The sequence below is a fragment of the Silene latifolia genome, chromosome 11 (assembly GCF_048544455.1).
Source record: "Silene latifolia isolate original U9 population chromosome 11, ASM4854445v1, whole genome shotgun sequence".
In the NCBI taxonomy this organism is placed as follows: domain Eukaryota; kingdom Viridiplantae; phylum Streptophyta; class Magnoliopsida; order Caryophyllales; family Caryophyllaceae; genus Silene; species Silene latifolia.
Window position 1 is genome coordinate 207,137,163 of NC_133536.1, and position 15,167 is coordinate 207,152,329.

The following is a 15,167-nucleotide window of genomic DNA, read 5'->3' on the forward strand; positions in this document are numbered from 1 at the left end:
TCAATCACGCGTCCGAGCTCATTTCAGGAATCAACCTGTTCGATTTCAGGAATCAACTGTTCGATTTGACCTCAAATAACGAGGTTTAACACATTTTTCACGATAATCCGAGTTTGCGAATCTTTGGTTTGTGGCACACCGACACCCCCAAATGTCATCCGTTGGTGCTCAAACTTTGCGTGGCCGCTTTATCTGACCCGAGTAACTTTCTATGTGATTTACGGAGAATTTTATTCCGGGACCCCGAAATCCCGAAAAACCGTGTATTATATACTTCAATTTCAGCCGTTCGGAAGGTCGTACCGGAACCTGTTTCTTTTTCTCCCTGTTTTTCAATCACGCGTCCGAGCTCATTTCAGGAATCAACCTGTTCGATTTCAGGAATCAACCTTTTCGATTTCAGTCTCAAATAACGAGCTTTAACACATTTTTCACGATAATCCGAGTTTCGGGGAATGCTGGTTTGTGGCACACCGACACCCCAAAATGTCTTCCGTTGGTGATCAAACTTTGCGTGGCCGTATTATCTGACCCGAGGAACTTTCAATGTGATTTCCGAAGAATTTTATTCCGGGACCCCGGAATCCCGAAAAACCGTGTATTATACACTTCAATTTCATTAGTTCGAAAGGTCGCAGGAACCTGTTTCTTTTTCTCCTGTTTTTCAATCACGCGTCCGAGCTCATTTCAGGAATCAACCTGTTTGATTTCAGGAATCAACCTGTTCGATTTCACCCTCAAATAACGAGCTTTAACACATTTTCACGATAATCCGAGTTTTGCGAATCTTTGGTTTTCAGGCACACCGGAACCCCAAAATGTCTTCCGTTGGTGCTCAAACTTTGCGTTGCCGTATTATCCGACCGAGGAACTTTCTATGTGATTTCCGGATAATTTTATTCCGGGACCACGGAATCCCGAAAAACCGTGTATTACACACTTCAATTTCAAAGTAGCTCGAAAGGTAAATCAGGAACTGTTTCTTTTTCTCCGGTTTTTCAATCACGCGTCCGAGCTCATTTCAGGAATCAACCTGTTCGATTTAAGGAATCAACCTGTTCGATTTCAACCTCAAATAACGAGTTTTAACACATTTTTCACGATAATCCGAGTTTCGGCGAATGCTGGTTTGTGGCACACCGGCACCCCCAAATGTCTTCCGTTGGTGCTCAAACTTTGCGTGGCCGCTTAATCTGACCCGAGGAACTTTCTGTGTGATTTCCGGAGAATTTTATTAGGGACCGGAATCCGAAAAACCGTGTATTATACACTTCAATTTCAAACCGCTCGAAAGGTCGCATCTGCGGAACTGTTTCTTTTTCTCCTCGTTATTCAATCACGCGTCCGAGCTCATTTCAGAATCAACTGTTCGATTTCAGGAATCAACTGTTCGATTTCAGCCTCAAATAACGAGGTTTAACACATTTTTCACGATAATCCGAGTTTCGGCGAATGCTGGTTTGTGGCACACCGACACCCCCAAATGTCATCCGTTGGTGCTCAAACTTTGCGTGGCCGCTTTATCTGACCCGAGTAACTTTCTATGTGATTTACGGAGAATTTTATTCCGGGACCCCGAAATCCCGAAAAACCGTGTATTATATACTTCAATTTCAGCCGTTCGGAAGTTCGGAAGGTCGCACGGAACCTGTTTCTTTTTCTCCCTGTTTTTCAATCACGCGTCCGAGCTCATTTCAGGAATCAACCTGTTCGATTTCAGGAATCAACCTTTTCGATTTCAGTCTCAAATAACGAGCTTTAACACATTTTTCACGATAATCCGAGTTTCGGGGAATGCTGGTTTGTGGCACACCGACACCCCAAAATGTCTTCCGTTGGTGATCAAACTTTGCGTGGCCGTATTATCTGACCCGAGGAACTTTCAATGTGATTTCCGAAGAATTTTATTCCGGGACCCCGGAATCCCGAAAAACCGTGTATTATACACTTCAATTTCAGCCGTTCGAAAGGTCGCACGGAACTGTTTCTTTTTCTCCCTGTTTTTCAATCACGCGTCCGAGCTCATTTCAGGAATCAACCTGTTTGATTTCAAGAATCAACCTGTTCGATTTCAGCCTCAAATAACGAGCTTTAACACATTTTTCACGATAATCCGAGTTTCGGCGAATGCTGGTTTGTGGCACACCGGAACCCCAAAATGTCTTCCGTGTGTGCTCAAACTTTGCGTTGCCGTATTATCTGACCCGAGGAACTTTCTATGTGATTTCCGGATAATTTTATTCCGGGACCCCGGAATCCCGAAAAACCGTGTATTACACACTTCAATTTCAGCCGTTCGAAAGGTCGTACCGGAACCTGTTTCTTTTTCTCCCTGTTTTTCAATCACGCGTCCGAGCTCATTTCAGGAATCAACCTGTTCGATTTCAGGAATCAACCTTTTCGATTTCAGCCTCAAATAACGAGCCTTGACACATTTTTCACGATAATCCGAGTTTGGCGAATCTTTGGTTTTCAGGCACACCGGCACCCCCAAATGTCTTTCGTTGGTGCTCAAACTTTGCGTGGCCGCTTTATCTGACCCGATGAACTTTCTATGTGATTTCCGAAGAATTTTATTAGGGACCGGAATCCCAAAAGTGTATTATACACTTCAATTTCAGCCGTTCGGAAGGTCGTACCGAAACCTGTTTCTTTTTCTCCCTGTTTTTCAATCACGCGTCCGCGCTCATTTTAGGAATCAACCTGTTCGATTTCAGGAATCAACCTGTTCGATTTCAGCCTCAAATAACGAGTTTTAACACATTTTTCACGATAATCCGAGTTTCGGCGAATCTTTGGTTTTGGACATCGACACCCCAAAATGTCTTCCGTTGGTGCTCAAACTTTGCGTGGCCGTATTATCCGACGACCCGAGTAACTTTCTATGTGATTTACGGAGAATTTTATTCCGGAATCCCGAAAAACCGTGTATTATACACTTCAATTTCACCGTTCGAAAGGTCGCACGGAACCCGTATCTTTTTCTCTCTGTTTTTCAATCACGCGTCCGAGCTCATTTCAGAATCAACCTGTTCGATTTGACCTCAAATAACGAGATTTAACACATTTTTCACGATAATCCGAGTTTCGGCGAATCTTTGGTTTAGGCACACCGGCACCCCAAATGTCATCCGTTGGTGCTCAAACTTTGTGTGGCCGCTTTATCTGACCCGAGGAACTTTCTATGTGATTTCCGGAGAATTTTGTTCCGGGACCCCGGAATCCCGAAAAACCGTGTATTATACACTTCAATTTCAGCCGTTCGGAAGGTCGATCAGGAACCTGTTTCTTTTTCTCCTCGTTTTTCAATCACGCGTCCGAGCACATTTCAGAATCAACTGTTCGATTTGACCTCAAATAACGAGCTTTAACACATTTTTCACGATAATCGAGTTTCGGCGAATCTTTGGTTTTGGCACACCAAAGACCCCAAATGTCTTCCTTTGGTGCTCAAACTTTGTGTGGCCGCTTTATATGACCAGAGTAACTTTCTTTGTGATTTCCGGAGAATTTTATTCAGGAATCCCGAAAAACTATGTATTATTCACTTCAATTTCAGCCGTTCGGAAGGTAAATCAGGAACTGTTTCTTTTTCTCCTGTTTTTCAATCACGCGTCCGAGCTCATTTCAGAATCAACCTGTTCGATTTCAGGAATCAACCTGTTCGATTTCGGACCTCAAATAACGAGTTTTAACACATTTTCACGATAATCCGAGTTTCGGCGAATCTTTGGTTTCAGGGCACACCAAGCACCCCAAATGTCTTCCGTTGGTGCTCAAACTTTGCATGGCCACTTTATCTGACCCGAGGAACTTTTTATGTGATTTCCGGAGAATTTTATTCCGGGACCCGGAATCCCGAAAAACCATGTATTATACACTTCAATTTCCGCCGTTCAAAATGTCGTACTGAACCTGTTTCTTTTTCTCCCCGTTATTCAATCACGCGTCCGAGCTCATTTCAGGAATCAACTTGTTCCATTTCAGAATCAACTGTTCGATTTGACCTCAAATAACGAGGTTTAACACATTTTTCACGATAATCCGAGTTTGGCGAATCTTTGGTTTGTGGCACACGGCACACCCCAAAATGTCATCCGTTGGTGCTCAAACTTTGCGTGACCGCTTTATCTGACCCGAGTAACTTTCTATGTGATTTCCAGAGAATTTTATTCCGGGACCCCGAAATCCCGAAAAACCGTGTATTATACACTTCAATTTCAGCCGTTCAGAAGGTCGTACCGGAACCTGTTTCTTTTTCTCCCTGTTTTTCAATCACGCGTCCGAGCTCATTTCAGGAATCAACCTGTTCGATTTCAGGAATCAACCTGTTCGATTTCAGCCTCAAATAACGAGTTTTAACACATTTTTCACGATAATCCGATTTTCGGTGAATGCTGGTTTGTGGCACACCGGCACCCCCAAATGTCTTCCGTTGGTGCTCAAATTTTGCGTGGCCGCTTTATCTGACCCGAGGAACTTTCTGTGTGATTTCCGGAAAATTTTATTCCGGGACCCCGGAATCCCGAAAAACCATGTATTATACACTTCAATTTCAGCCGTTCGAAAGGTCGTACCAGATGTAACGCCCCGTAAATTTCGGACCGCTAATATATTTCGAAAATAATTAATTAATCAAGTAAAATTTGACAATAATGTATTTAAAGTAAAAATAATTCAAAGAAATATAATTTTATTATATTCTGAAGAAAAGTATTTATTTTGATAGTTTTGAAATGTTTAAAAATAGTTTAAACCGTGTAAAATCTTTTATTTCGAAATAAGGGCGTATCGGGGGGAAAAATGACAATTCGTTTGAACGTTGGGTAAACGAATTTGGAAATGGGTCGTATGAATACTCAATTTTATTGTAATCTCGTGTTTAAAGACTTTGGACTTGACGGAATTTGCGTTTGACTTACGGATTTAATTATTATTGAAACGAGTCAAAACCGACTCGTAAAAATCCCGACTAAAAATCCCGCACTCCCTTTTTCCTCCTTTATTTCTCCCTTACGCGGACCACACTCCCCTTTTCTTTCTTTTTTCTGGTTTGTTCATATCATCATCATCAACAAAACACCAAAACACCATTTATATAATTTCAAGCTCAAAATCGACGTAATTTCTTCGTTACTAGTCCGTTTTTCGCATAATTTACCTTTCCGGAATCCCCTCGCCACGATCTACAACTTAGTATGTTCTAATTTCAGTTTTCATTAAGTTATTTTAAGACCAATTTTCGGAAATTCGGTTTTATATGCTTATTATTGTGTTTTAATTGTTTATTTAGGTGAAGGATTGGAAGACGAGTTCGGGGACTCGTATATTGTAGAGGATAGCGGCTAGTGTCGTTAGGGTTTGGGTTTTCAAGGTGTTAATTGCTCTTTTTCTAGCTTAAGGTAACATATTTCGAGTTACTCGACGAAAGATCGTCACATGTTTTTGATTTTTGTATGTTTGGTGATTTTTGTTTGAATAGTAGTTTTCACATGTAAAATTTGTTGCATGCATGTTTAATTTGTGCCTTTTGTTAGTTTAAATTATCAAAGTTGAATTGGGGACGATTAATTAATGTTCAGACGGTCTTTTACTAAACAAAAATGGAAAAAATGGTGGTGGTGTAGGGGACGGGCAAAGCAGGTAAGCGGCAGCCGTGGCAGCCCACGGCGAGCCACGGCTGGCCGGGTCGGCCCGTTGCTTGTTTCGCGGTTTTCCATGTTTTGTCCGTCATTTTAGGTTCATTAAGGATGTAATTAGAATAAGTACACATGGTTAAACTTGTGAAGTGAATCATAATAGTAACTAAAAGTTATGTTAATGGTAGATAAATTATGTTATATTGATAATTATCACATGTTAGGGTAGTTTACAAAATGAAATTGTAATTAATAGGCTCAAAATGAATTTTATAGTGATAATTGTAATGTTTTGTTGATTGTGCCGAAAACTGAGCCTTAATCCCTTTGACTGATGCGATGTCAGTTATTTGAGTGGTTGGTCAACCGCAATTTGACCGCACTGCCGCAGGTGGGGTTGCGGGTAAAAATTCGGTTGAATGATTTAGATAATCGGCCTTTTTCTTGTTTTAGGCCATTTATTATATCTCTATTTCACATGTGTAGTTAGTTGAATTTAAATAGCTTCTTATTTAGTTAGTTGAATTTAAATAGCTTCTTATTTTGTAGTAATGGCCCTAGATTCCCTAAAGCCTTTAATATTGTTAAAATTGCTAGAATTGGAAGTTAGTATTGAATTCTTATTGAGGAACTGTTGGGATTGTATCTTTGTAAATAGACATTTATATAGCTTTCACATGATAGAATGTTAGAATTTATGTTGGTAAGTAGGACTTTTTGCCCTCTTAAGGTTAAGTGGGTGTCTTACTTGACTTATGTGGTGAGTCTTGGGTGGTGTGGGCTAAAATATTCAAGCTGGGACTAGCTGTGACTAGGTCCTAGGTGAGTATTTCGGCCTTCATCATAGATAGGTCTTTATAGTCTTTGACGAGTATATGTTCACTGCTTGATAGCCTTTGTGTTCCTGACTAGTGGATGTTTATCCAAGTTGGGGCATGACCTCAGGTACTTATTTTGATAGTATGGGGTCAGCTTAAGTACTAGCTTACCCTTCGGTGGTGTCCTTAGGGTACTCACTTCACTTTGTTTTAAAAAAGTTGTGAGTCTTGGGTGCGGTGGTGTGTATCCGCATGTCTAGGTCTGCGCAGATTTTAGGCTAGGGTTGTGTTGTCTCTTGGCCATGTTTTCTTAATAGTAACCATTTGAGCCAAGATACCGGTTCGATTACCTTCCCTACCTCGTGGTATAGACTTGAGTTACAAAGTGACTATTGACCGTACTAAGAACTTATGCCTGTCTTTGATATATTGCCCTTTCTTGTATGGTGATTCTATGAATCATAGAAGGTGAGATGCAAGCCGGCTATGGTTGATAGAGTTTGGATTACAATTTGTTATATGTTTCACATGTTAGTTTAGTTTGGTCAGTTTAGGGCTCATATGTTAGAATAGTTGGTAATTGAATTATTTATCATCTTGTTTACATGTTTTACTACATGTTACATTAATTTTGACGATTCGTGGTGGGAGGACTCAAGTTACTCCCACCTGAATTGTGGCTTTCGTGTTTGTATAAAATGCGATTGTGGGTTGTTGATGCTTTGTTGGGGGTCACAGACGAGCTAGTGAGCAAGGAACCTTGGACCTAGTTTGGCTTTCTTTTGTAGAAACCTTTTATCTTTGGGTTATGTATATAACCTTTTAACTTTTGGTTTGTATATAATTTGAAGGGACATATGTCTCCCTTTTCCATTTTGGGTTGTATCATTATGTATTTTCTTACCTTTAGCGGTGTTAAGTAAATTAGATTGTGGCAATTACAGGTTTTGGCACCCGTCTATTGGGGACGTTGGAAATGTTGTGATTGGTTTAGAAAAGTTTTTTGAAATTACAGGTTTTTGGCTAGTTGAACCAATTACAAACATATCCTACCAGTTTTTCTGTAGAATTTACGTAACTATTTAAGGCTAGATTTAAGGGTGTCACAGTTGGTATCAGAGCCTATTGCTCCCGACGCACGTTTGTGCACCCCACTTAAAAATCACTCGACCTCTAAATAATAAACTTGAGAGATGGGTAGGATGGGTAGATATAGGATTTTATGTGGTAGTCTGTTTGTGATTGCTAATTGTTAGGTACTAATTGATTTTCTCTTTTGTAAGTTGGCTCTCCAATAAAAGTAGTTAATGCAATCTTACCCTAGTCTTCCAATCTCGTTGTTTATTTGTCTTCCAAATTCCTCTTCTCTCGCCTTGGTAACTGCTCTTCAATTCTTTCTCCCGTTTCATCCTTGGTTCGTTTTCTTTTTATAATAAGAGTCCTTGTGGACACCTTCCTTTTATTCCGCAGGATAATTCCCTTGTTCAAGAGAACCCGGTTTTGAGAGAATGTATCATTGGAGGGTGAGAACGAGTTGAGAAATTGATTGTTTAAGGTTTGAGTTGTATAGGAGAATATAACTTGGGATCCTTTGGTTAGTCTTGTTAGTTGTGCTTGATATGAGAGTCTAGTGAGTTGAGAAACACCTTGGGATTTATGTCTTTTGAGAGCTTGTTTGTTATAGGTGATTGAGCGTGGGTACTACCTTAGCACATAAGATGGAATGAACCTAAGCTACTTCATTTGAGAGTCTCGGTATTGATTGTGGAGAATTAAAGGAATGATAGTTAGCCTTAATCCTTGTAGGCTTTGAAATGAATACAATAGGACATTGACGTTGCTTAATGGTTTGGTATCGTACTTTGGAATTAGTTAGTTTGTTAAACCTTTTGAGTTGACCAAATTTAGTATAGAGTAGCCCTTGTTGACTTTATTAATCATATCTGAATTTGGGAATTTTGGTGGAAAGTTGTTCGATGTAGTTCGTGAGTTCAAAGATGCGATTCTAATTCATGGTATCGGAGACTAGAAGTATTAAGTGGTGAGATGAGGGAGTAAACAAGCCATGGTACTTGGGGATGACATAGCAAGTGAAGTTCGATGACGAGAATTGTAAAGGAGATACCTTGGGACATGGGTGGTAACAAATGAATTTGTGTGGTGAATTGATTTTGGCTCTTAGAACCAATTAAGTTGAGGAATACCTACCATTGTGGAGTCCTTATTAGTCTTATAATTTGGTAGACTTTTGGGGCTTTGTTGAGCACCTTAGTGGTGTAACCTTATCATATCAATCTTAAGCTTTGATGAGTGTTTGGTAAGCGGTAACCCTTTCATTATGCCGCTGTTGTTCTCCTCTCCTTCTCTTTAGCATTTGTTGAACCCTGTTTTTATGCCGAAGTTTACATATCTTCTTCTTGCCCGAAATATCTTCTTAACTCGAATACCTCTTATTTTTGTCAACCGTTATCTTTACGGTCTGACTCCTTAGTTTCCTAACTTGTCATGCTCATGCATCCTTCGAAAATATTTTACCGTTTCTCTATTCCGTTATAACTCCTTATCTACTTAGTATAGTTGGTACCTTATTGACCATGTTTACAGAGTTAGTGTGATGTGGCTTGAGGATATAGGTTTGACTAAGTAGTCGAGTTTGTGATTGGCTTCCATAATCACTTTGGAGATGAGGGTTTGATAGTGTATATGTTATCATGTGGGAAATGTTAAATGTGGGATTATTTGTTGGTTTTAGAGGGTGGTATTGATTACTACTTGAAGTATGTTATGAGAGTGAGAGTAAGCTACATTGTTGGGAAGTCTTAGCACTTGTTTTGGTAACTAGAAAGGGGAATGGTATGATGACACCAATTGTTAGGCTAAGGAACCTAATTTCAATTTATGGTTTTAGAAACTCTGAGGTGATAAAGTGTTGTTACAATTATGACCTTGTACCTTGAGAATTTGATGGTAAGTAAGTTTAGGATATCAAATTTGAAAGAATACTCCTTGGGGATGTTGATGACCAGAATGGTTTGGTGATGTGATTTGGCATTCTAGTTGACTCTTGAGAGTTCTTGAGTTTAGAGAGACTTAGTGTTGAGAAGAATTTGTTAATCCTATAGTTTTATGGACCTTGAGGTCGCATTGAGTGCTTGAGATGATGAGACAATGTTGGAGCTGGGTGTAGTTCTGCTTTTGAGAATCCTTAATAAGTAAAAGGATAGAGAAACTTGAGATCCTATTGATTTTTCATAATTTGAGGTTGGTATGTTACTACCTTGTTTTGAAATGAGAACCTTGTGGAATTTTTGAGGAACCTTCTCTTGGAGTTTAGAGCATGGTATTGGGACTCTTGATTGAAGGTTTACTTTTTGAGGAACCCATAGTTGACACTAGTGGGATACAAATACTGACTTTGTTGGAAGTCTTGACCTTAGGCTTGTGAAAGTCGTTTCGGGATGTTTGAGAATTTGGAGCGTTGAGATCACACTTATAGTGAAATATCTTGTTCCAGGGAATATGTTAGGAAGAAGTAACATAAGCGATTGAGGAGACTCTTGGGAGTGATGTTGTTATTGGAGATATGAGTGTCTGGCGTTTCCTTGGTATCTAATCTCCCTTTTTCCTTGATCATGAGCGTTACCGCTCATATCTCTCTTCCTTACATCATCATACTCCTCTCGTAAGTTTGATGTTGGTAACCTATGAAACTCTATCTTTGACATCCTTGTAATTATGACTTCAATTCTTACCCCATAAAATTCATCATAGCTCTTTTTGATCAGTTAAGCTTGAATCCTTTTTGAGACTGCTCCTATGATGTCTAAGTTACTTTTCACTTGGGAATTTCTAAATATTTCAAGCTACTAGTTCGATTCATTCTTGAAAGTTTATGTCACTTCTGCAACCTAACCTATTTTTAAGGATTTGAAAATGAAATTTTGATTTATTTCCGTAAGGTATTCCTTTTTCTTACTTTTGTTCCGAGTTACTAAGCCTTAGTTAATCATAATTTAGTAAGATATCGTTCTTACTATAGAATTTTAAACTGAAATTTTGAAAATACTTTTATGATTTTCAATGGTTTTAACATTAGTGAATGTTGAATCTCGTTGTTGGTGACGTCCCAATAATGGGTTTTCTCATTTATTGGTGTAGAAATATTTTTATATCTTGATATGAATATGGATGTTCTTGTCTGATCAACAAGAGTATCACCGTTTCATTGAAAAGATACCTATATTTTCTTATAACTATAATTTCTCCTTCTAAGTTTCGAGGGCGAAACTTTTTAAAAGGAGGGGTGATTGTAACGCCCCGTAAATTTCGGACCGCTAATATATTTTGAAAATAATTAATTAATCAAGTAAAATTTGACAATAATGTATTTAAAGTAAAAATAATTCAAAGAAATATAATTTTATTATATTCTGAAGAAAAGTATTTATTTTGATAGTTTTGAAATGTTTAAAAATAGTTTAAACCGTGTAAAATCTTTTATTTCGAAATAAGGGCGTATCGGGGGGAAAAATGACAATTCGTTTGAACGTTGGGTAAACGAATTTGGAAATGGGTCGTATGAATACTCAATTTTATTGTAATCTCGTGTTTAAAGACTTTGGACTTGACGGAATTTGCGTTTGACTTACGGATTTAATTATTATTGAAACGAGTCAAAACCGACTCGTAAAAATCCCGACTAAAAATCCCGCACTCCCTTTTTCCTCCTTTATTTCTCCCTTACGCGGACCACACTCCCCTTTTCTTTCTTTTTTCTGGTTTGTTCATATCATCATCATCAACAAAACACCAAAACACCATTTATATAATTTCAAGCTCAAAATCGACGTAATTTCTTCGTTACTAGTCCGTTTTTCGCATAATTTACCTTTTTCGGAATCCCCGCCACGATCTACAACTTAGTATGTTCTAATTTCAGTTTTCATTAAGTTATTTTAAGACCAATTTTTGGAAATTCGGTTTTATATGCTTATTATTGTGTTTTAATTGTTTATTTAGGTGAAGGATTGGAAGACGAGTTCGGGGACTCGTATATTGTAGAGGATAGCGGCTAGTGTCGTTAGGGTTTGGGTTTTCAAGGTGTTAATTGCTCTTTTTCTAGCTTAAGGTAACATATTTCGAGTTACTCGACGAAAGATCGTCACATGTTTTTGATTTTTGTATGTTTGGTGATTTTTGTTTGAATAGTAGTTTTCACATGTAAAATTTGTTGCATGCATGTTTAATTTGTGCCTTTTGTTAGTTTAAATTATCAAAGTTGAATTGGGGACGATTAATTAATGTTCAGACGGTCTTTTACTAAACAAAAATGGAAAAAAAATGGTGGTGTAGGGGACGGGCAGCAGGCCGGCAGGCCCGTGGCAGGCCCACGGCGAGCCCACGGCTGGCCCGGGTCGGCCCGTTGCTTGTTTCGCGGTTTTCCATGTTTTGTCCGTCATTTTAGGTTCATTAAGGATGTAATTAGAATAAGTACACATGGTTAAACTTGTGAAGTGAATCATAATAGTAACTAAAAGTTATGTTAATGGTAGATAAATTATGTTATATTGATAATTATCACATGTTAGGGTAGTTTACAAAATGAAATTGTAATTAATAGGCTCAAAATGAATTTTATAGTGATAATTGTAATGTTTTGTTGATTGTGCCGAAAACTGAGCCTTAATCCCTTTGACTGATGCGATGTCAGTTATTTGAGTGGTTGGTCAACCGCAATTTGACCCGTACCTGTCGCAGGGCTGGGGTTGCGGGTAAAAATTCGGTTGAATGATTTAGATAATCGGCCTTTTTCTTGTTTTAGGCCATTTATTATATCTCTATTTCACATGTGTAGTTAGTTGAATTTAAATAGCTTCTTATTTAGTTAGTTGAATTTAAATAGCTTCTTATTTTGTAGTAATGGCCCTAGATTCCCCTAAAGCCTTTAATATTGTTAAAATTGCTAGAATTGGAAGTTAGTATTGAATTCTTATTGAGGAACTGTTGGGATTGTATGCTGTAAATAGACATTTATATAGCTTTCACATGATAGAATGTTAGAATTTATGTTGGTAAGTAGGACTTTTTGCCCTCTTAAGGTTAAGTGGGTGTCTTACTTGACTTATGTGGTGAGTCTTGGGTGGTGTGGGCTAAAATATTCAAGCTGGACTAGCTGTGACTAGGTCCTAGGTGAGTATTTCGGCCTTCATCATAGATAGGTCTTTATAGTCTTTGACGAGTATATGTTCACTGCTTGATAGCCTTTGTGTTCCTGACTAGTGGATGTTTATCCAAGTTGGGGCATGACCTCAGGTACTTATTTTGATAGTATGGGGTCAGCTTAAGTACTAGCCGACCCTTCGGTGGTGTCCTTAGGGTACTCACTTCACTTTGTTTTAAAAAAAGTTGTGAGTCTTGGGTGCGGTGGTGTGTATCCGCATGTCTAGGTCTGCGCAGATTTTAGGCTAGGGTTGTGTTGTCTCTTGGCCATGTTTTCTTAATAGTAACACGAGCCAAGATACCGGTTCGATTACCTTCCCTACCTCGTGGTATAGACTTGAGTTACAAAGTGACTATTGACCGTACTAAGAACTTATGCCTGTCTTTGATATATTGCCCTTTCTTGTATGGTGATTCTATGAATCATAGAAGGTGAGATGCAAGCCGGCTATGGTTGATAGAGTTTGGATTACAATTTGTTATATGTTTCACATGTTAGTTTAGTTTGGTCAGTTTAGGGCTCATATGTTAGAATAGTTGGTAATTGAATTATTTATCATCTTGTTTACATGTTTTACTAAATGTTACATTAATTTTGACGATTCGTGGCTGGGAGGACTCGAAGTTACTCCCCACTGAATTGTGGCTTTCGTGTTTGTATAAAATGCGATTGACAGGTTGTTGATGCTTTGTTGGGGGTCACAGACGAGCTAGTGAGCAAGGAACCTTGGACCTAGTTTGGCTTTCTTTTGTAGAAACCTTTTATCTTTGGGTTATGTATATAACCTTTTAACTTTTGGTTTGTATATAATTTGAAGGGACATATGTCTCCCTTTTCCATTTTGGGTTGTATCATTATGTATTTTCTTACCTTTAGCGGTGTTAAGTAAATTAGATTGTGGCAATTACAGGTTTTGGCACCCGTCTATTGGGGACGTTGGAAATGTTGTGATTGGTTTAGAAAAGTTTTTTGAAATTACAGGTTTTTGGCTAGTTGAACCAATTACAAACATATCCTACCAGTTTTTCTGTAGAATTTACGTAACTATTTAAGGCTAGATTTAAGGGTGTCACACCAGAACCTGTTTCTTTTTCTCTCTGTTATTCAATCACGCGTCCGAGCTCATTTCAGGAATCAACCTGTTCGATTTCAGCCTCAAATAACGAGGTTTAACACATTTTTCACGATAAACCGAGTTTCAAATGAATCTTTGGTTTCAGGCACACCAAGCACCCCAAATGTTTTCCGTTGGTGCTCAAACTTTGCGTGGCCGCTTTATCTGACCCGAGGACCTTTCTATGTGATTTCCGGAGAATTTTATTCCGGTACCCCGAAATCCCGAAAAACCGTGTATTATACACTTCAATTTCAGCCGTTCGGAAGGTCATACCGGAACCTGTTTCTTTTTCTCCCTGTTTTTCAATCTTGCGTCCGAGCTCATTTCAGGAATCAACCTGTTCGATTTCAGGAATCAACCTTTTCGATTTCAGCCTCAAATAACGAGCTTTAACACATTTTTCACGATAATCCGAGTTTCGGCGAATGCTGGTTTGTGGCACACCGACACCCCAAAATGTCTTCTGTTGGTGCTCAAACTTTGCGTGGCCGTATTATCTGACCCGAGGAACTTTCTATGTGATTTCCGGAGAATTTTGTTCCGGGACCCCGGAATCCCGAAAAACCGTGTATTATACACTTCAATTTCAGCCGTTCGGAAGGTCGTACTGGAACCTGTTTCTTTTTCTCCCTGGTTTTCAATCACGCGTCCGAGCACATTTCAGGAATCAACATGTTCGATTTCAGCCTCAAATAACGAGCTTTAACACATTTTTCACGATACTCAGGAGTTTTGCGAATCTTTGGTTTGTGGCACACCAAAGACCCCAAATGTCTTCCTTTGGTGCTCAAACTTTGTGTGGCCGCTTTATATGACCAGGGGAACTTTCTTTGTGATTTCCGGAGAATTTTATTAGGGACCGGAATCGAAACAAACACAGGAACTGTTTCTTTTTCTCCCTGTTTTTCAATCACGCGTCCGAGCTCATTTCAGGAATCAACCTGTTCGATTTAAGGAATCAACCTGTTCGATTTCAGCCTCAAATAACGAGTTTTAACACATTTTTCACGATAATCCGAGTTTCGGCGAATGCTGGTTTGTGGCACACCGGCACCCCCAAATGTCTTCCGTTGGTGCTCAAACTTTGCGTGGCCGCTTAATCTGACCCGAGGAACTTTCGTGTGATTTCGGAGAATTTTATTAGGGACCGGAATCCCGAAAAACCGTGTATTATACACTTCAATTTTGGTAGTTCGAAAGGTCGTCGGAACTGTTTCTTTTTCTCCTGTTATTCAATCACGCGTCCGAGCTCATTTCAGGAATCAACCTGTTCGATTTCAGGAATCAACCTGTTCGATTTCAGCCTCAAATAACGAGGTTTAACACATTTTTCACGATAATCCGAGTTTCGGCGAATGCTGGTTTGTGGCACA